This window comes from Ctenocephalides felis, unplaced genomic scaffold, assembly GCF_003426905.1.
Source record: "Ctenocephalides felis isolate EL2017-DRISC unplaced genomic scaffold, ASM342690v1 CF-g0.4_SCAFFOLD_01170, whole genome shotgun sequence".
Taxonomy (NCBI): domain Eukaryota; kingdom Metazoa; phylum Arthropoda; class Insecta; order Siphonaptera; family Pulicidae; genus Ctenocephalides; species Ctenocephalides felis.
The window spans coordinates 32,610,995-32,632,696 of NW_020537324.1; the positions used below are offsets into that span (position 1 = coordinate 32,610,995).

The following is a 21,702-nucleotide window of genomic DNA, read 5'->3' on the forward strand; positions in this document are numbered from 1 at the left end:
AATCAATATATCTTCTTTAATTATAACTTAGTAACAAATCAGTGATTGTAATAAGAACTGCAACAAATATATAATAAATCAACAAATCAGTGTTTAATACAGTCCACAGCTACAAGAGTTAAATTATAACCTTACAACCTGAGTTAATCGAAAGAGAGTTTTAATAAAATTTATAACTATATAACGCAAATAAAACAGCATTTGAATATTTGATCACCTCACCATCGGGAGATAAACGAAATGAAAATCCATAACAAAAGTATTTTTAAAGTAGTTTCATAAGATGTATTGTTAGTGTTAAATTAGATTCAACAGATTTTTTATATATAGCCTTTATAAAATCTTACACCTGGGTGGGGCAATAAGGACCAACTGAATTTTTTACCCTGACAAAAGTAAAAACAATAAAAAAAATGATAATAAAAGAGTAAATTAAGTTCTAAATGCAATATTACGAAAGATAAGTTGAATTAATATTTATCCCAACTCTTCTGATGATTTTTTTGACTTAATCAATCTCTGTTAAAAATCATCCATTAAATTTAAATTTTGCATTTGTTGTATAATGCGTTTATTATTTCATAAATGCTGTTTAAAAGAAAACATTGGAACTGTTTACCCCGTGGCTGTTTAGCCCTGCCTATGGGGTATAAAGGATGAGGTGACAATTTTTTGAAAAACATCGAGGAAAACGTATTTTTACAATAATGAATGGATGGGAGTATAACTGAACATGATCAGATAATTGTTTGTTTCATATTATTCTAGTGATTAGGTTTGGTTTTCAGAATATGCATAACTGCTCAAAGTTATCTTATTGTTTATAATCTTTAATTTTTAATTTGTTTATGCGTACTTGCTTTCCTAATAGATATCATCCCAAATTGTTCGGACGTAATTTCATTTTATTGTATTGGCCTTGTAGGCGACAATATTCATGGCATTGAGCTTTTACACCGGACTTAATTTTCATTTTCTGCACGTTTTGCACCATATCTCCGAAACTGCTGACTCAACCTTCGCTAAAAACTAAACAGCATATCTTTTTATCAATAGGAATCAAATGCTTTTTGAATATATAAAATCAGTTGATCAAAACTAAACAGCAAATTTTCTTATCAATAGGAATCGAATGCTTTTTGAATATATAAAATCAGTTGATAACTGCTCTCAAAAACCTGGAGAGGGGGTAGCGGAGATTTGGATCGGATTTAATCATCTCACTTTTAAAACTAAAGTTATTCATTTATAACATTTTTTGTAATAGATTTATGTAGCAATCAAAAATATTACAATATAATTATAACATAGTAACAAATCAGTGATTGTAATAAGAACTGCAACCTGCAACAAATACATAAATTATACCAACATATCAGTGTTTAATACAGTTCAAAGCTACAAAGGTTAAATTATAACCTAACAACCTAAGTTAAGCGAAGGAGAAACTTAATACGCACATACACATTTTTTTATTGGAATAATAATTATAAATGGTTCATTCAATTTGCAGAGATGTATCCGTAATAACACAGTGCACATTTCAGAGTGCAGAGTTTTTGTGCTTTCTTCATAAAACGGATAATTCTGCGATAACACCGTAGAAGGTAGTAAATCAAATGAGCTTTTAATAATACTTTTCAAATAGATCGCTGACTGCACCTGTATTTCAAACGTTGCAATTATTCTTATTCCAACGTATGGTAGCAGAATCGACATGATGATTTACTGATTCAGATGAAAAATCTCGATCTGATCGGATTGCGACAGCGTGGCTGCTTATTAAAATCGTTATATGCTTGAACAGACAATAAGAATAATGAATAGCCGGTACTGATTCGAATAACTGAAATAATATGCTTCGCATATCTGTTGTACTGACGTGTAATTTTTCCATTTATTTCTAGCATCCGCTGCATTATTATTCTGTAAAGATATAATTCTATATTTTCTGCTCTGATAGGAATATATTCTGCATAAATTATATGAAGTAATGTATACGCTGATACACTTCTGCTTAGATTTTGATACGCTTCTCTAAATCCGTTCTTTTGTCTCTTTATTGTTGCATATCATCTCAGAGACGTTTCTAGATTTCCCATTACAAACATTTATTGTAGTATAATATTTTATACTTGTACTATGAGAAATTGTTGCAGTTAAAGATCCATAAACAAAATAATTTAAATACGATAGAGCGGGACTTAAAGTTTCGCGGGCAAGAAGGTCCACTACTGATATTCCATAACAAGTAAAGTTTAAATTTTGAGAATCAAAATCCATAACAAAAGTATTTTCTTTCGCTGTTAGTTTTTTTTTGGTTTTAAGCATCGTGGTTTAGTTTACGAGACTTTAATATAATTTTTGAGTATATATTATTTAATTATTTTATAACATGTATTGTTAATTTTAAGTTAGTTTCAACCTTTTTTTTAAATATCCTCTATGAAAGTTTACACGTGGATGAGGCAAAAAGGGTCAACTGAACTTAGCAAAGTTGTATACGTACACATTAAAAAATACGAAAGAAAAAAGTAAACTAGTGGGGTGCATGACATCGTGCCTTAAGGCAAATTGCTAGAACTCCCGTACCGTAATAAAAAATCTTGGTACGAAACCCAAAAAAAATTACACAAAATGTCTGCACATTGTTAAAATCTCTATAAAATATCTTATAATTTGATGTACATATGTCCAATAAACATTTTTGACCGCCAAATGATTTTTTTTTAACTTATTTTTATTGAGAGTTCATAACCGCTGGACCTGTTTCCCAAAAATTTAATCAGTTGTTCATCTTGTTAATACAAGAAAAATGTTCCTTGAATTATTAAAATCGGACTCTCTTCAAAGCTGAGTTACCATTTTGGCACTTTTTTGCCCCGTATCTTCGGAACGGCTAGACCTACCTTTGCAAAAACTAATCAGCACGTCTCCTTATCAATACGAATCGAATGTTTTTTGAATTATTCAAATCGGTTGGTCGGTGTTCCCGAAATCGTCGACGAAAATTTATATCCGCACATGGCACATACATCCATTTTTTCTAAGGTATGCCAAAATGTTCAGAAACCTTTGAACGTAAAGATATACAAAATTTTCATTTTCGATTTTTTTGCGATTACTATAACTTGTACTACGGGAAGTTAATAAAGTGAATAAAGCAATTTTATAAGATATAATAATAGTTATTCTAACTCCGCTGATGAATATTTCTGACAAAATACTATTTCAAGGTCATATACAGTTGGATCTCCGTTAAAAATGTATTCATAAAATTTATATTTTGCATTGGTTGAATAAGGTAGCTATTATTTCGTAAAATCCCTGTAAAATTAGTAATAAGACATTAGATCTGTGTTCCATGGATGTCTTATTTTACCTCGTCTATGGGGTAAAAATGACAAGATGACAAATTTTCGTAAATTGCATACAGCACATTTCTACAATGATGATTAGCTTACTGAACATAGTCAGATAGTTGTTTGATTGATATGTGTTATTTGTTGTGATATAATTTGTTTGGTTTTCATAATATAATTGCTCAAAATCAAATTGGACCATTGTGTTCCGCCGTACCCTATGTCTGATATACGCAAATTGGTAGAAAAAGAATAAACTTAATATAGGACTAGGTTAGTCATATATGTGTGACAAAAAAATAGTATTTTCCCAGGAATTTTGTCAAAAAAAAATTTTTTTCTTCGATACTTTAAGTTTTATTAATATATTTTTAACTGAATTATCTAATATAAAGTTATCTTGCTCAAATAGTAAATTTTTTTCTGATATCATCGTGACAATCTATAGAATTTCTAATCTAATTGTAGTTACAGATTGCTAAATTAAATATTTTATTTATTATTAAATACATGGTCTTTTGTTTGTAGTTATCATTTAATTATTATTAAATCAATGTTGTTTTGTTTGTATAAATGATACACACTAAATAATAAATTGAATTATTTAATTACTATTATCAAATCTATAGAATTTTGTTATTAGTTACGGATCAATTAATTAAAAAATTCATTTATCATTAAGTCTATAGAATTTTGTTGTTGTTTCGTATTCATAAATTCATTGGTATTAAATCTATGTAATCAAAATAAATGATTTAATGTATGTATAAAAAAACATGAATTAAATGATTTATTTATTATTTTCAAATCTAAAGAATTTTGTTGTTACTAACAGATAAATGAATTAAATAATTCATTCATTATTAAAACAACAGACCTTTGTTTGTTGAAATGAAATTGAATTGTATTCATAATTTAAATAATTCAAATTATTATTTTAAATTGTATATAATTAAAATGAATTAAATAATTTAATTATTATTAAATTATATGCTTTAATTATTATTGAATTAATGAATTCAGTTTGTTGCTACAAATATCTAAACTTAACCTTATAATAAGATAATCCGGTTAGAATGAAACTTTACTGATTTCAAATGAATTGCAGTATTTTTTTTCTAATCTGTGTATTTTTTTATTTTTATTGGTAATATATTTTGGATATATTTTTTATCGGTAAAGCTATGTAAATAGATGTTCATCTTATTTTTTAAAATATTACTACCAATGGATAATGATAATGATTGGCTTAAAATTATACTGCAAATTATGCATATAATTTTAAATTTACTTCTATCATTTATATTATTATTTCGAATTATGAAAAAACACATAAAATGTCAAAGGTGCAATTAGCTTTTTAGTCACGAAGCACCGTAAATTTCTGAGAAGGAGGTAAATGCCAATTCTATTCATCTGCAAGGTCTGTCCATACTATCTGCTTGCAAATAATTGCATTATAAATTATTAAAATAATACAAATTCATGGTTATTGTATAGAATAATATTGTAAACAATCCACTCAGGTGTAACCTTATTTGAAAGACTATTGAAAGATTAATGCTGGTACCAATTAATTTTTTTTATAAAAATTTTCAAGTTATCTGTAATATCTGATTTTTTTTTAATATAATGAGTATGTTTTAGCTTCTTATTTTGTTTTTACAAGAATATAGTTGATCAATCAAACAAAAATCGTTCGGTTAGAAGATATACGGAATCGTACAAGGTTAATTTAATTTAAATACAGTTCATTTCTATTATCGTTGACATTATGCTTTTGATTATTCATATATTTCTGGATGAAAGTTTGATCCGGCTCAAAGATCACGAAATTTGACATATTATTTTAAAAATATTTATTTATTTAGGAATTGTAATTAAGGCAACTTCAGTTCAATGTTAAAATTGATACTCATTTGTTTATTAAGCATTTTTAACATAATGACATAATCATACAAACATTTAAAATAGTTGATAGTAATTCATAATGAACTTACAAAGAAAAAAAAAATACAAAAATGGTATAAATATAGAACTAGAAAAATAGAATAAAAAATATAGAAATAGCTTCAACTAACAAATGTCTATTAAATGTTCTAATAAATAACATTTAATTTAAAAATTTTGATGATGATATTGTTAATGATGAGACTATACACAATTATCACAAATCAATATACTGCAGGATGTAGTATATCGTAAACCATATAAAAAAAATGTCTTACATTTTTGAAATACCTTTTCCGTAATACAATAATACTTTCTTAAGGTTTGCGATATAGCGACTAGTATTATTATTATTACTGCATTATTTGTCCGGTTGTGAGCAAATGAAAGAGTTATGACATATCTTTCTATTCTATCATAAAATTGGAGTGACAAGACAATGTCTTGTTCAATGATTTATCGTAATGCTTGGTAATATTTTTTTTGTTTATTTTCTTACCATATAAAATAAACATATAGAAACATGGTCTTGAGAATGCAATGCAAATTATAAAATTATTATTATTATTATTATTATTATGTAAAAAAGCTAAAATTTAGGAGACAACTAAGTCGTGAATTACACATATCTAAATACAAAAGTCAGGAACAACTAACAAAACTATGAGATAAAGTACATATTTAACACGTTAATCACCACGATAATATCATTTTTTTACATGAGCGATAGTAACTTATTAGATAATTTAGTTAGTGAATCAAGGAATCAAGTATCAAAATATTTTTTTTTCAAAGTTTCTGGAAACACACGTAATGACATATATAATATGATTGATATGGATCTATATGAACACTTTTGTCCTCCTTCTATCAAATCTTTTATTTCTGACATGGCTCATGTAGAACTTCTTACCCTCAACACATGACCGATATGGCGATTAACGTGTTAAGTTTGAATATACCAAACATTTAAAACAAATAATTTTGCATCTTTTCATGCAATATTACAGGACTATTTTTGCGAAAAACGAAAAATTTTAATACAATATCACTAATCATTATCATATATTTGTGTATATTAAGCATGAACACATTTTTCTAGTTAACTTCCCATAGGGTAATTTATAGTAATCGCAGAAAAGTCGAAAAAGGAATTTTTTTTTTTTCTTTATATTTCAAAACTGAACATTTTGGCAAAGAAAAAATGGATATATGTATGTGTGTGTATTTGTTGGGATACAAATTTTCGTCGACGATTTTGTGAACACTGATCTTCTGATTTGAATAATTTTAAAAGCATTCGATTCGTATTGATGGGGAGACGTGCTGATTAGTTTTGGCAAAGGCAGGAGCAGCCGTTCGAAGATACGAAGCAAAAAGTACAAAAAGCTAATTTTATTCGGATACAATTTCGACGATTTTGTTACCACAGATTCGCCGATTTAAATAGTTCTAAAAGCATTCGATGCGTATTGATGGGGAGACGTGCTGATTGGTTTTTGGCAAAGGCAGGTGCAGCCGTTCGAAAAAAGTGCAAAAAATGCTAATTTTGACAGACCGTCCGATTTGAATGATTCAAAAAAAACATATAGCTTGCATTGACAGAATGAAGAATTGTTAGATTTTAGGGAAGGCGTGTCTAGCGGTTTCGGGGACACGGAGAAAAAAGAAAAAAATGCCATTGTGCTGTCAATAATTATTTGTACATTGGCACATCAAATTATCAGATATTTTATGCAGATTTTAATAATAATTACAAATTTTGTTAACAATTCTATGGGTTCAGGAAGCAAGATTTTTAATTCTTAAGCGGTAGACCACCATTCGGCGCTGACGCGCTTTGATATTTTGGTTCTAAAGCAGCGCTATCGCTTTGAAAAAAATTAAGTATTTTCGAAATTCTTAGCAAAAATCTAATTTCATCTAAAAATGTGATCAATGTGTAACTATCAATTATTCAATTTGTTTTAACGGCCATGGGTACAAGGCAAAATAAAATGAACCATTTTTCATAGCTTAAACTAGAAAATCACCCTAACCAATTAGCGCGCAAATTATTACAAACAGAACCAAGAAGTCTGAAGAGATCCTGGCCAGTGGAAATGCATAACCATATAAGAAGATAATTTTAGCGCAGATTATCTTGATTACAATACAAGGCTTTCAGTTTATATATAGAAATACTGTATATTTCTGATTGCTAAATAAAGTGTGAATAAAAAACAATCATAGCTATTGCCTATATTTCTTCGACATGAGAATGCGGCCTAATAGATAATAAGCGATCGCTGATTGTACTTAGTGCTCGGGTGTTGAGCCGCCTTTAGCTAACGACTCAGGCTCAGGTGTTGCACAACTGCAATCACGAGAAAAGGTCAACGTCTTAGACCGCCGATTCTCCTCCATGCAAAAAACACTACTCTTCTAAAAGTCAACACGAAAGTGCTGGTTTTGCCCCGACGGCTGCGCCTTACATCTACTCGCTAATACTACAGATCATCTCAGTGTATTGAACTATTTCGAAATTAATAAGGTTATTTATTAGATAGTTAACTACTCAATTGATTGTTTGAATTGGATTTGGGTTTATTGCAGTACCTTCTACCAATCATAATGTAATTTAAATTTACAAGCCTTTTAGATTATATTTTATTACCTTAGTTGTTATACTCTAACAGTAATTAGTATCAGATTTATTAAGAATTCTATCTGTTATTGAATTTCTCTAATGAACTTTGATTTATGTACAGCACTAATATATAACTTCTGATATCTTATGAAGCTTAACTCATTGAGTCATTATCATCAATCATTTAAGGTTTCCAACATATGAGAACAAAATATTACAAATATTGTATGCTGAATTGAATTAACCAAAGAACGAACTATTCCTTTCCATTTTATAGAGAAAACATCATAAATCATTTGAGTTTCTGTTAATGAAGTAATTTAATTCAAATAGTAGTAGTATAATGATAAAGACCGATAAAATTGTACGTTAAATATAGTGGTCAGCGTGTAGCATGGTAAAAATTATGTTTTTTGGTGTTATATTCCACCTGTCGAAGAATTTGGAACAAGTCTAACCTTTTCTGAATAGACGTTTGCTGTAATTATCTAGCTGAGAATATTTTTTGTTTAGCAGAACAAATTGTCTACAGAATGTATCAACGTGAGAAAATACTTATTCAATTCTTACAGAAAGGTGGTAAATTTCTTACAGAAATTTTAGCTAAAGATTCTAATATACTTTATTAAAAAAATATCGAGATAGTATGATTTAATCATTTTAATCTTACGATTAATTAATATATTAATTAGTATCGATATTAGCATATTATCAATAATAGAATACGTCAGTGGTTTTAAGTAAATTCTTCAAAATGTGTTCATTTATTTGATAATTTAAAAAAAATTTTAATCTAAATATGTACCTGACTTTATCTTATCTAAATCTGAATGCTTATGTTACTACAAATATTTATAATTTGTTATAATATTATTGATTAAACCACTTATATTATTACGTAGATGTTAACTTCAAAATATTTTTACAATATACAAGTAATTTATTATCATTTCAATATATTTTTAAATTATTCATTTTTTCATAGAAAAAATTATGCTATGTTTGATTAAATACTTCAAAATATTCCTTATATTACCATCCTACCTCAAGCATTCAATAATTTATCCATTTTCCAAAAAATAATAGAGATGGTATAGATAATTACCATCCCATTTCGCTTTTAAACTCTTTCGATAAAGTAAATAAAAAATATTGCATACCAGATTAACGCCTTTCCTCAATAAATATAATATTTTGTTAAAGAATCAGCATGGATTTCGTAAAAATCATTTTACTTTTCACTCAATTTACAGTTTACAAAGTCACTGACTCATTCGAAGATCCCATGTTTTGTACAGCAATATTTTGCAATCTGTTTAAACTTAAACTAAAGCATTTGACAGTATTTCTTATAAAACACTTCTTAATAAATTAGAAAATTATGGTTGTTAACGCCTAAGACTCAACCCTGTTCTCAGCAAGCCATATAAATATATTTTAATACCTTTCATATAGGACAAATATTATAAAATCTAATGCCATTATTACATTTTACATTATTTGCTTATTGTAATGCATCCTGTCCCTTGCAAACCCTCAAATATTAATTTTATTTTCCAAGAAAATATTTTAACTTGAACTCGATGGAACTAAGTCGCTAAATAGCCATTCAACCAAATGATTGGACAAAAATGTAATGGGATGTCGCTTAAACCCACAAAATCGGACCAATCAGAAAAATAATTTGTAAATAATACTTTGTAAATTAGCATTAACTCAACTTTACATCATATCAACGTATTATTTTATTCAAATATGCAAATTTTAAACCATTTATCATCTTTTTAATATATCGGTCTGAATAGCAAATATCTAATTATAATCCTGGTCTTTCGAAATTATCTACAAACAAGTAATTTTTAACAGATTTTGGCTGCATTTAGTTGATCACAAACTCTTTCTATAATGTTATCAACAAATCGGGTCATAACTATGGTTTTTGTGGAAGTTGACTGAGACTATTGGAATCCTACTAGTCCAATCAAAAAGCCTATACTTAAATATTGATCACGAGCAAATAATTTCCGATAAATCAAAGATTAGATTGGGTGTGCCTCAAGGATCGATTGTGGGGACTCTCTCGTTGCTTATCTGCGGTAACGATTTACCTCTTTGTACAATTTTTTTTTGCAAATGACGCCTACGTTTTTATTGAAGCTAAATCTATCAAATAATTATAATATAAATATTTTATTATTTACTGTAATTTATTATTTTTATTTACAACTAGCCGGCCCGACAGACTTCGTCCTGTCAAAAAAAAAATGTAATGTGGCGGTGTTTTGTGCCTATCTTTTTTCTATTCTTTGCAAAAAATTATCCTGAACAGAACCGTCACCCTGGTAATAATTCGGTGTGAATTAAAAATAATTAAATAAAACACTATAAGCATTTAAAAGTAAGTAATTTTAATAATGTAAACCATAATTCAAAAATCAGTTCAATTTTCATTGTAGTGCTTTGTGATAAACTATGTTTTTTGTTTGATTACCTGGCGCATAGACAAACAAATCTGATGGTTTTCCAATACGGAAACAAACAACATACAATTTTCCATGTGAGAAACATGGGTTTTCTCAATTAATACCACAAACACTTAATGATACCATAAACGCACTGGAAACGCATTGAGATGCATGGTGCGAGAACATCTTCTGCTTTATACTATCCTTTGAATATAGTTGGTCGATATTTCGCAACATTATAATTGCCGATCCAGCCTTTAATTGAAGATTGTGAGGTGACAATCCTAGCAAATCCAGCGAGTTTAAAAACTCCGGTGGATCGTCTTGGTTACTTGCCGAATCAACTGTTTCGCCTGTAATTTGTTCCTGAATTTTGAAATTTAATTAATTTACATCAATGTTTCTGGCTGCCAATATAGCTTGATTAATAGAAAGATATTTTTATGTTTATATAAATATATTCAAAATTATAATATCAAAAACTACACAAAATGTCATGACATAGATCATTATTTTTTTTACAAATTGCGTTGCCTACTCGATTAAAGAAGAAAAGGGCTGTTTTTAGGGTTTTCCCGGCAATTACTCGTTTTTTTCTCGCCGTAACAACCATTCTTGGACTTCAGCGAACATTTTAAAAAAAGAATTGGCCAAATTGGTCCAGGCGTTGTTGAGTTATGCGCTTACCAACACATTTTGCGATCCATTTTTATATATAAGATATATTTAAATTGCAAGTGGTGTGGTGCTCGATATCTTCAGAAAAGATTTTAATAGTTTCAGTGTTTTGACAACATGTGCTCGTCAAAAGTCTATATCTTCATCCAGTGTCCGACAGTACTTCTTATTAATCTATTCCAATGCAGCTCTTATTCTTGAGCATAATTAATATTTATTAAAATGGTACGACTTTCAATTAGTTTGACAGCACTATCAAATCGTCTTAATTGTTTCCCGAGCGAACGTTGCGAAGGGCGTTCGTTCTGCTCCACAGTCGCATTAACACGATACAAATAAACATCTGATTAACATAATTACTACGGCGTATGTAGATTAGAAAGCATGCTTGCTAGTACTAGCACACATGCGCAAAAGCCACTAGACAGAGGGCCTGGGTCACATTAAAATTGACTGTGATTTGGAAAAAATTAATCATTTAGTTTTAAGCCTTACAAGTTTTACAGCTATGATAATAACATCATTAGTTTTAAGCCTTACAAGTTTTACAGCTATCATAATAACATCATTAGCTTGCATAGGTTTTTCTAGCACTATCTTTGTCATTGTTATTTTTTTTATTCTCAATTGTATTTAGAACTGTCCAGTTAAGGACATTTAGTAAATTTGGGGAATTTACAATTGTCAGCCGTAAAAGGACATTATATACTCTATTGGCATGTTGGCATGTTGGCATGTTGTCTCATTTGTTTGTGTCATGTACAGTTACAAAGTCATCATAAATTTCATTAAAAGTAATTCTATACAGTTTTAGAACCTTTCGTTCGTTATATTTCTTCTCTGTTTCTCACAACCCTCTCCCACTCCTTCACTACACGTGCGTGACTACACTTGCGTTGTAACCTTGATCAGTGTCCAGAATGCACCGCTATTAATAAATAAAATATAGGAGGGCAATATGTGCTCCTTCTATTTTTCGTTTGTTAATATAATTCAGTTTTTTTATAGTTTGTGTCATGTTTTGTTACAAATATATATTTTTGACTTCCCCGAGGAGAAGTTTGTTTCAACAAAAAAAAAACGATTTGCTAATTTTATGTTTTCTCGACGTTTCAAGCCATGCTGAATCGAATATGACCAAATTTGAAAAAAGTATAATATATGTGTGTAAACAGTTTTTTTTTAGTCATGATACTGTCACTTGCTAACCGAAACAAAAATCATTTGTCAAACTTCATATAATTTTCGTTTAAACTAATAACATGAAAATTATAACTACAATTAATGCAAAAAAATATATTTGGTACTTTGTTTAATAAAAACTACATAAAATATTACATGTTAAATATTTATATTATATAGAAACTAAAATAGGGGACACCCGGGTTTGAACCGGGGACCTCTCGATCTGCAGTCGAATGCTCTACCACTGAGCTATATCCCCTGATGTGAATAAATGATTTAATATCAATGAAATTCTAGTGAATTGGCATGAAATATTACACAGATCAAGTTTGGTTTCTAACGCTCAAAATATTGGAAATAAAAATGTTGCCATAATAAAATGTTTTGTACACAATTACAACGCTTGGTAACAAATTGCAGTAAATTTTACCTGCCAAACAATTTTAGCTGTAAAGCAATTAACATAAAATTCTAATGCCGGATAAACGCTGGTTATCTATTTTGGCGACTATATTGCTTAAGAAATTTGCATATGCAATTGTCTCAAGATTGAATGCAAGATGGAATTAAAATTGAATCGAGTTTCTAACATAGTTTTTAAACTATATTCTTACTAACTCTTTGTTTATAATTACTTATTTTGTTCAGTGAAATACACAAACAATTCATGTAATGCTGAAATTAATTATGTAAAAGTTTATATATTGTATAGAAAGTACTAAGTGCACCTCGCTAAGTTGCTTAATTATCAAGTGCGCGCACAGTTAAATCGATTGACTCTTCATATAAATTATTTCAATGGAAAACTTGATTTATTAACTGCTGCGGCGAGAATGGTTTTAACTAACTGCAATTTAGTTATTTTTTCTCTTAAACCCGATTGCGAATAGAAAGTAACGAGTGTCAACGATTCATTGCATTGTTTAAATAGACACAATATTACGGGAAAGTTGCTTGATTTCGCATAAAGACGATTTTCACAAAAAACTTGCGGTTTCAGCTTTGCACCATAACGTTATATGAATTTTCTATTAATTTTCTTTCATCATTTGGTTTTGAAAAAATATAATGGAGAGAATCATTTATATTATTTACCATTATTGTGTATGTATTTTACGATATTAATAGATACATGAGATCAAACTCATGGGTTCTAATAAAATAACTAATGTAGGCCAAGGGGTATTAAAATATAAATTTCCTCATTTTTCCGTTTTCGAAAAATTTTATGAGAATGTTCACTATATTTTCTTGTATTGAGAACAAAAGATAGGGTAGGGCGGTCCACAAAGATTCAATTCGATTTTCAGTAATTATACAGTCAAATAAACAACTATCAAACTATGTTCAGTAAAAATCCTAGCTAATACACTATTATAGAAGTAGGTTTTTTACCGAGTTTCTAAAATTTGTTGTCTGTCCATTTTTACCCGATAAAAAGTACTTACGTCTGGTTAGATCAGATTCAATGTCTCAATTTTAATTAATTAAAAAAAACTTTTGTTATGAATATTTATACTATAACGGTTCATCTATTGATAGCGCCGTCGTAAGAATTAAGATGATTGCTGGTTATACATCTTATGCATTTTTTAAAATAGTATTATTCAAAACTTCTGTACTTGTTTTTACTAAAATAATGGTGGTGGAGCTTTTCTCCGCGTACCTTTAAGCGCCATTAAATAAGACTTCAGAGTGATGTAATTTATTTTTATTTTTTCTGTGTTAGGATTATCTGAATTAATGCAATGAAAACATTAAATATTTTTCAAAAATATTCGGCTTTTTCGAACCTTCACAATTTTGATCTTTAGTCCATCTTTACTCGAGAATATTGAATTAAACTCGTCTTACGTAGAAAACTAATTTAATTCTTACCTTATATCCCAATTTTCCAAAAGTGCTGTTAAATAACGATGAAATGAATTTGTAAAATATCATACTTTAATATGTGTAATTATACGAACTATAATTTATAATTTTGGTTCTATGGCGATTCGTTTCAATTTTGAATGTAACTGTTTCTTGATTCGCCGATATAAAGTTGAATGAATTTACAGAATTAAATTGTTAAGGATATTAAAAACACCGTGTAAAGCCGTAAATACTCTTTTAATCTTGCTTTTGATGCATCACAATTTTTTATAATTTTGCAAAAATAGGTTTTTACACTAGTCTATAATCATCTCACAAAAAAGATGTTCATTGATAAATATTTATTACATACATAATGGGTTGAAAATTATTCATTAAAAATGCCCATACGTATCATTCAATGTACTTGCACATACTATGTTATGGGTATCCATAGCAGATATTCCATATTTGCTTTCATTATATATTTATTTGTTGTCTTGTCGTTAAGATTTCATTAGAAGTACCTTTTCTGAAATTTCATCCAGTGCCTGTAGTTGCTTAGTATATACAGAAATTTTTCCTTAACTTTCCACTGTTTGTTTTTCTGGTACTTTGTAAACTTCGAGTAATGTCAAATAACGTTATTTATTTCATCCTCAGGCTCTCTTAGATTCTTGTCTCTGAGCTTTTGGAAAGACAAGACAATAAAGAAATTGTTCTTAAGTTTAGATCTGACAAGAAGATTAAAGTGGCTTGTGTTTAAATATGAATATTCACATGAATTTTCTTCACATATGACTTATAAGTGTGCATACAGAACAATAAACATATTGATTATAATATTTTATTTTCCATATTTTTTGTGAATTGTGATATTATACTATCTGAAGAATAATCACACTTATTCTTCATAACAATTTCTCTATTTATTACAGATTACTAAGCATTTATAGGCATGTTTTATTGCTGTTGCATGTTTTATTAAAAATATAAAATTTATAATATATTGCACATATTTACGCGAATACGCCGAAAAAAATGGAATTAATTCTAGGACTATTAAATCCGTACACAGTATTAATACATTATTATTATTATTGATATTATTATATTTTGCGAAGGTGAATTATTTTGTATAATTAAAGTATGTTTTAACAGTACAACAATAACGAAAATGTTGTTTAATAAGAAGTGTTAGAAATCATAACTGATATTATCTCATTTTCGAATTAATTTAATAATTTAAGTACCGCTACTGATTCATTATCTAAATGTATTTTTTATTCCTATTGTATGAGTGTCTATAAGAGCGTAAAGATTTCTCTGAAAAGATAGTATTTTTTTGCTTTTTAATAGAAAATTTAATAATGAATTTATATAGATCCTGATATCTTTGTAAGTATAAAAATTTGAATAATGACTTGTAACACATCCAATATCAAGTTTAATATTCATAGACTTCGGTATTGATGTAGATGTGCCTGTTTATTAAAATATGAAAACACATATAATCAAGTTCATTATATTTTAAAAATAATCGGTAATAATTAAAATGAGACTAATGTAAAATGTGATAGATAATTTTTGTTTTCTTATTTCAAAAAGCTTCAACCATAAGATACTAAGTTAAGCTGTTGAACTTTTCTGCACGTATGAGATACTTGATAAAAGTGCTTCTCGAATTGCAATTGCATTTTGTCTATTTAATGAAGATATTTAAAGTCACACTTTCGTCAGTTTTTTTAACATTTGACTTTTAGAAGGTAAGTCAATGGTTCATAATTTACCTTCCTCATATTATTTTTGAAGAATCTGAATTATTTGTAATTTCTGAAAAATTGCAAATTTAAAAGTGCTGATTCAGATGCTCAATGAAGCCTTAATCTCATCTCACGTTTCTCAAATTTCTGATTATGATAATACTAATGGAATATTTTAATTACAAAAATATAATCTTTCACAAAAATTTATGCTGATGTAATGTCTTTTGCTCGTTTAGTAGATTTTTACTACGTGTGTAATTTATTTAATTTAATTCATTTAGCGGAGAACGTACAACATGCCTTTATATTCCTAACATGATGTTTGTGCCAGCCATTGTAGTTGACCTTGCTTTATGTTAATGGTACAATTAAAACTAATTAACTTAATTAAGAAATGCAACTCAGTACAGTTGACATGAGTCAACGTCATTCAGTGTATTAATCGATCGTTTTCCTAACTTATTTAATGTGTCTTTATTTATTTATTAAACGACACATTGCAAATAATATTTATCGATTTTCTATCAGCCTCTATTGGTCAATCATTTAAGATGATAAAATTGTTGTTTTTTGTTATCTCTTGAAGAAGAAAGTAGTTGCAAGGCAAACTTACTATGAAAATATTATTTGAAAAAAGTAAAAACACGTTTGTGATAAGACATTTTAGCAATACCTTTCATTTTATTCATTCAACGACAGTAATTATTTGTTTTTTCAACTAATATGTTTTACTGCTATACAACTTTTCGTATTAAGTCGAATGTTATTTACATTTGGAGATTTAGGGTTTTGATATATCATTGCAGCGCTTTTCATTAACTTATTAATTCTTGTAGATATTTGAACAATGCCATCTAGGTTTATCGATAGTAACCTTTCCATTGCCAATAAGCTTTTTCATAAGTATTTCAAAAATTATAAAATAGAAAATATTAATTATTGATAAAGAAATAATGATATAATTTATAGTAATTATATCGAAATAAAGTAGCTTTATAGAAAAAAACTAATATTTATAGTGTGTTTATTGTGAAAAGTATTACTAAAATTTTATTCGTACTACATACTGCATTTGATTATATTAATAGATTAATTTAATTACTTTTTTTAAGCACCGAGTGACCATTTTTTTATTACCCACCATATGTGTTTTTTTTATATTATTATTTTATTCATACTAAAGTCTTTGAATAATATAATCCACGGCCAGATTTCTGTTGCGCAAAATCTATTTGTGATCAACAGTGAAACATCTACAAAACGTTTTATACAAGACAATTAATTGTTCGTGTGAGTTTCACTTGTGTTGTCTAATTTACTTGCTCGTTTATATATGCACTTTTTCTACAAAAAATATGCAATTTGTGGATCTGTGCAATAACTGAGCTTTTTGTTTCTCCATCAACAAGAAATCTTGCAATTCAGCTTCGTTTGCTATTGAATTATTTCTTAAACATTGTAAATATTTTTGTGTAAACTTATTTTTAATTAACGAATCTTTAATTTAGTTTTATAATTTTGTATTCTCAAAATAGTTGTTCATGATGAAGCAAAAAATCTGTTTATATTAGCTATCATTGCATAAATCTTGCGCTAATATAATAACTCAAGAATTTTTACCCATTTTGTTTGTGCTAGGTTATTGAAATTGTAACATCTAAAATTCAATTGCTTGATATTATTACGTCCTAAGATCTTTTGATGATTAACCACTTCGCTAAGAGCGTTTTCCGCAAGAGTGACTCTGCTATATGGAACAGCGAGTCGCCTAGTAGGGCTACTGAATAGACCTGGTTCAACAAAATATTAAAAATAAAATGTGTTGGAAAAATAAAACTTACGCTTCCAATGGACTAAAAATTACGATAAAATGGTAGAACTCTCACAGGTTGTAAGGTGGATGTCCTTTATAGACAAAGCTCGTTGCGAAAGGGTTAAGTGTATCACATGGAAGATAGATACACATATGTACATTTACTGCAGGTCGACCCATTTATATGTGGTCAATAGAAATGTTGAATAACTTGAACAATTTTCAATGATTTTTGATAAACTTTTTAAAAAAAAATATCGCCCGAGATGCTGGCAAATGTCATGGAAAATGCCGAAAAAAGAGCGAAGTTTTGTTTGAACGGGGTCATTTGATCGATGTTGTTTCTCGAAACTATTTGGAAAAAATGTGAGGCTTTGATAATAAAAAAAGTTTATCAAAATTTATTGAAAATTGTTAAAGTTATTTAACATTTCCATTGATCACATATAAATGGCGCACTCTGTAAATTTACAAAAGCCAAAAATTTACATCTTAAAAAATGGGTTTTGTTAACTGATACAGTAGAACTCCAATTATCTGAATTAATGGGGATCGGGACCCATTCGGATAATCAAATATTCGGAGTTTTTTTTTAAATTGCCGTCGGAGAGAAAAAAAGTTACGTTTTGATATTGCACTATTTTTTTATTGAATTAAATGAAAGAAGCATGGCATTTTCACATGTTTTAATATAAATAAAATGTACTTATGTACAAGTTTAGAAATAAAAATCATTGTTTTGTAAACATCTCCGTCAGATCAAAACAAACAATGTGCCTACACTGGCTTTGCTGGTGGAAGAATAATAGCGCACTTAGACTTTTTTTGGACAATTTTTTTTCTGAAAGTGATTCGGATAATCGGCGATTCGGATAGTCGGAGTTCGGATAGTCGGAGTTCGGATAATTGGAGTTCGGATAGTCGGAGTTCGGATAATTGGAGTTCTACTGTATTTGTTATTCAAACGGAAACTTTCAGTAAATCTTTGGCAAGCATACAACTCCCTTATTTCTTCAAATAAAAATAAAAAACCGGATTCATATCATCAGTACCTACTTGAAATGGGTGCGCGCAATTATGAATTACAATAACTTCATTTCCCATCGTTGCCCACATGCCTTATAATAATATATATCTTAATACCGACATAAAACGCGAATGTAAGATATCTAAAAGTCTTATGCAAACAATGCAAATGATAGTTGCGAATTAATCGCACGGAATTCGCTGGAAAAACATGCGATGCAGTCGCATATGACGCAACGCGCCGCGGCTAGACTGCAGAACGAAGCCGCCCAGTGCGGCGGACTAATGCAACTAGCGCGTGCATGACTTCGGGGAGACCGAGAGTCACTTGTATGAGGTAATCCTAATGCTATTATGAGACACGGTAAAAAAGGTAATGGATAAATGGATGTCGAATTATTATAATTATTGTTGAGAAACTTTAGATCGTGTATGTCTTTCGGTCATTTTACTGATCGTAATAGATTTATAGTGCACTAAAAATAGTTCTTATAGAAGTTTGATACCCGCCCGATGTCCAGTAGTAGCGAAATCCGTTTTCATTTGGAAATAACGCAAGTAAAAATGGCCTTTCCTCGTCATTACTGTATTAATAACATAATTTATTAGTATTATAGAAATTGAAATAATAAATTCATCAAATAGAGATAGCAACCGATGGGTTGTGTTCGGAAAGAGCGACGTAATTAAATGAAAAGTTCTGATCGCTGTTCAAAGAAAATGGAGCAATCTTTGCTTTTTTAACTTCCCCTAAGGGTAAGTTATTGTTATTGACCAAAAATCGAAATTGAACATTTTGCATATCTTTAGGTTTCAGAGGTTTATGAACACTTTGGCATACTTTAGAAAAAATAGATATGATATGCGTGTTGTGTTTTTGTTTTTTAAATGGATGTGTGTGTATGTGTGGATACAATTTTTCGTCGAAGATTTCAGGCGTACGGTACAACCGATTTGAATGATTCGGAAAACATTCAATTCGTAATGATAAGGAAAAGTGGTGATTAGTTTTTGTCAGGGGCAAGTGCGGTCGTTTTGGAGATACGAAGCTAAATGTGCTGAAAATTGAGTTGAGAGATTTATGCTTCCGATTTGAATGATTCTTCAAACTTTCTGCTTGTGTTGACGAAACGATGGCTTTTAGGAAAAGAATTAACAACAAATTTTTTTTATAATTCCAGATTTTTTTCAATATCGAAAATATTCGGATTTTAAGTTTAATTCTGACTAATGTTTTAAAGCTCAAATAAGAATAATGAAAGCTACCGTACTTATTTGTTATTCCTCTAATATTGCATTACGTTACAGAAAGTTCCAGTAATTTGCCTTAAGGCACGATGCCATACACAATAGTTAATATTGTTTTTTACTTTTTATTAAATATATTTAATTGAGAAATTTTACAGTATTGTATATAAATTGTTCCAAACATTATTAGTTCCAATAATTAAATAGCAGATCATAATTAACAAAAATTAATACCCACCGAAAATATCAAAGCTGATTTCTAATACTAAAACCTGAAGATATTTTAAAGCTAGTATTTCTAGTGAATGGAATAGAAATAGAATCGTTAATCAGATTATATTCAGAATTACAATATTAATCGAATTATAATATAATATGATAAAATTACTAGACCTTTCTTGGAGTGATACGCCTTTCTGTCATGAGTCGTTTATCCGAATGTTGTTACTTAAATATATTATTGATTTGGGCATTATTCGTACTATTTTCTCTTCAAAAAAGATTATGGTATGTCTATTAAATTTACATTAAATATATTTAATTAAAAAATTTAAATATTATATCCATTGCTCCAAATAGTAATGATTTAAAATAAAGTGCACAGTGAGTAAATAATAAAGTAAAGATTTCTTATAATTATTTTTTGAATGTAGAGTAATAAATCATACTATTCAATATAACGTATTACTTGAATTATGGTATATTCAGGCTACAGTAAATAAATCACTTTTTCATAATCCATCATAATTATTTTTTTATCTTATTTAAGAAAAATGCATTTCTATCCACACTTTTGCCAAAAAAATATCACTATTAAAACCCGATATTTTTAGTTATATATATATATATAATATATATGTGTGTGTGTGTGTGTGTGTGTGTGTGTGTGTTGGTGCATTTGTATTAAATAGAAACTCGATTGACAAGTGGAGTGGAGCAATTGTGGTTTTATTTGTTTATTAAAGGAGAGTAAAAGTACAAAAAATGCTCTATGTTGTAGTAGTTTGCATAGATTTTTTTATGTTTTATATACACTTAAAGGAGTAGATTTTCATCACCGATGCAAGTCAGGTGAGTTGGCAAGAGTACAATAAGCTCTACCTTATATTCTCTAATTACTTTACACTCTATGAATCAGTTTTAATTGATGCAATACGTGCGATTAATTAGTAGCAATGCATTGTGATTCATAGTGTGCTAAATTATATATTTTTTGAAATATTAATAGTAATTTTACAGGAAGTCATTATGCACTAACACTCCATTGAACAATATGTTAAAATATATTCGAATGTGCACTATAAAATTCAATTCATTTATTCTTTCCGGAAGTTTTATCTTACTAGATGTGTTAAGGTAGTTTTGTACCTTGATTTATAAATATCAAGTTTTTCACCATTTACAAATCTGATTAAATGCGCCAACTTTTGATCACATTTGCCAACGTATTTTAGGCATTGTATTTTAAAAAGCGGCTTTTCAATTAATTAAGATATGAGGCAATTATTTTTGTTTCCGTATTTTTGTAACGACTGGACCGAATTTTGCCAAGAACTAATCAGCACTGATCCCAATTCGTAGAAATCGATGCTCAAATCGGTAGAGTGGTACTCCCGAAAAGTCGACGAATAATTGTATCCACAAATACACACATCCAATTTTTCTGAGGTATTCGAAAATGCTCAGAAACTTCTGAAACTCTGAAACGTAAAATATGCAGAAAAAT

The 21,702-nt window shown here is 28.8% G+C and overlaps 1 protein-coding gene and 1 non-coding gene across 2 annotated transcripts in view; both read right to left on the reverse strand.

The window, feature by feature from the left end:
- LOC113367101 (dentin sialophosphoprotein-like) overlaps positions 1-21,702 on the reverse strand; it is a 217,884-nt gene that overhangs the window by 114,124 nt on the left and 82,058 nt on the right. The window lies entirely within an intron of this gene.
- On the reverse strand, positions 12,457-12,528 carry Trnac-gca. Its single transcript has one exon. It is a non-coding gene; the product is annotated as a tRNA-Cys (tRNA).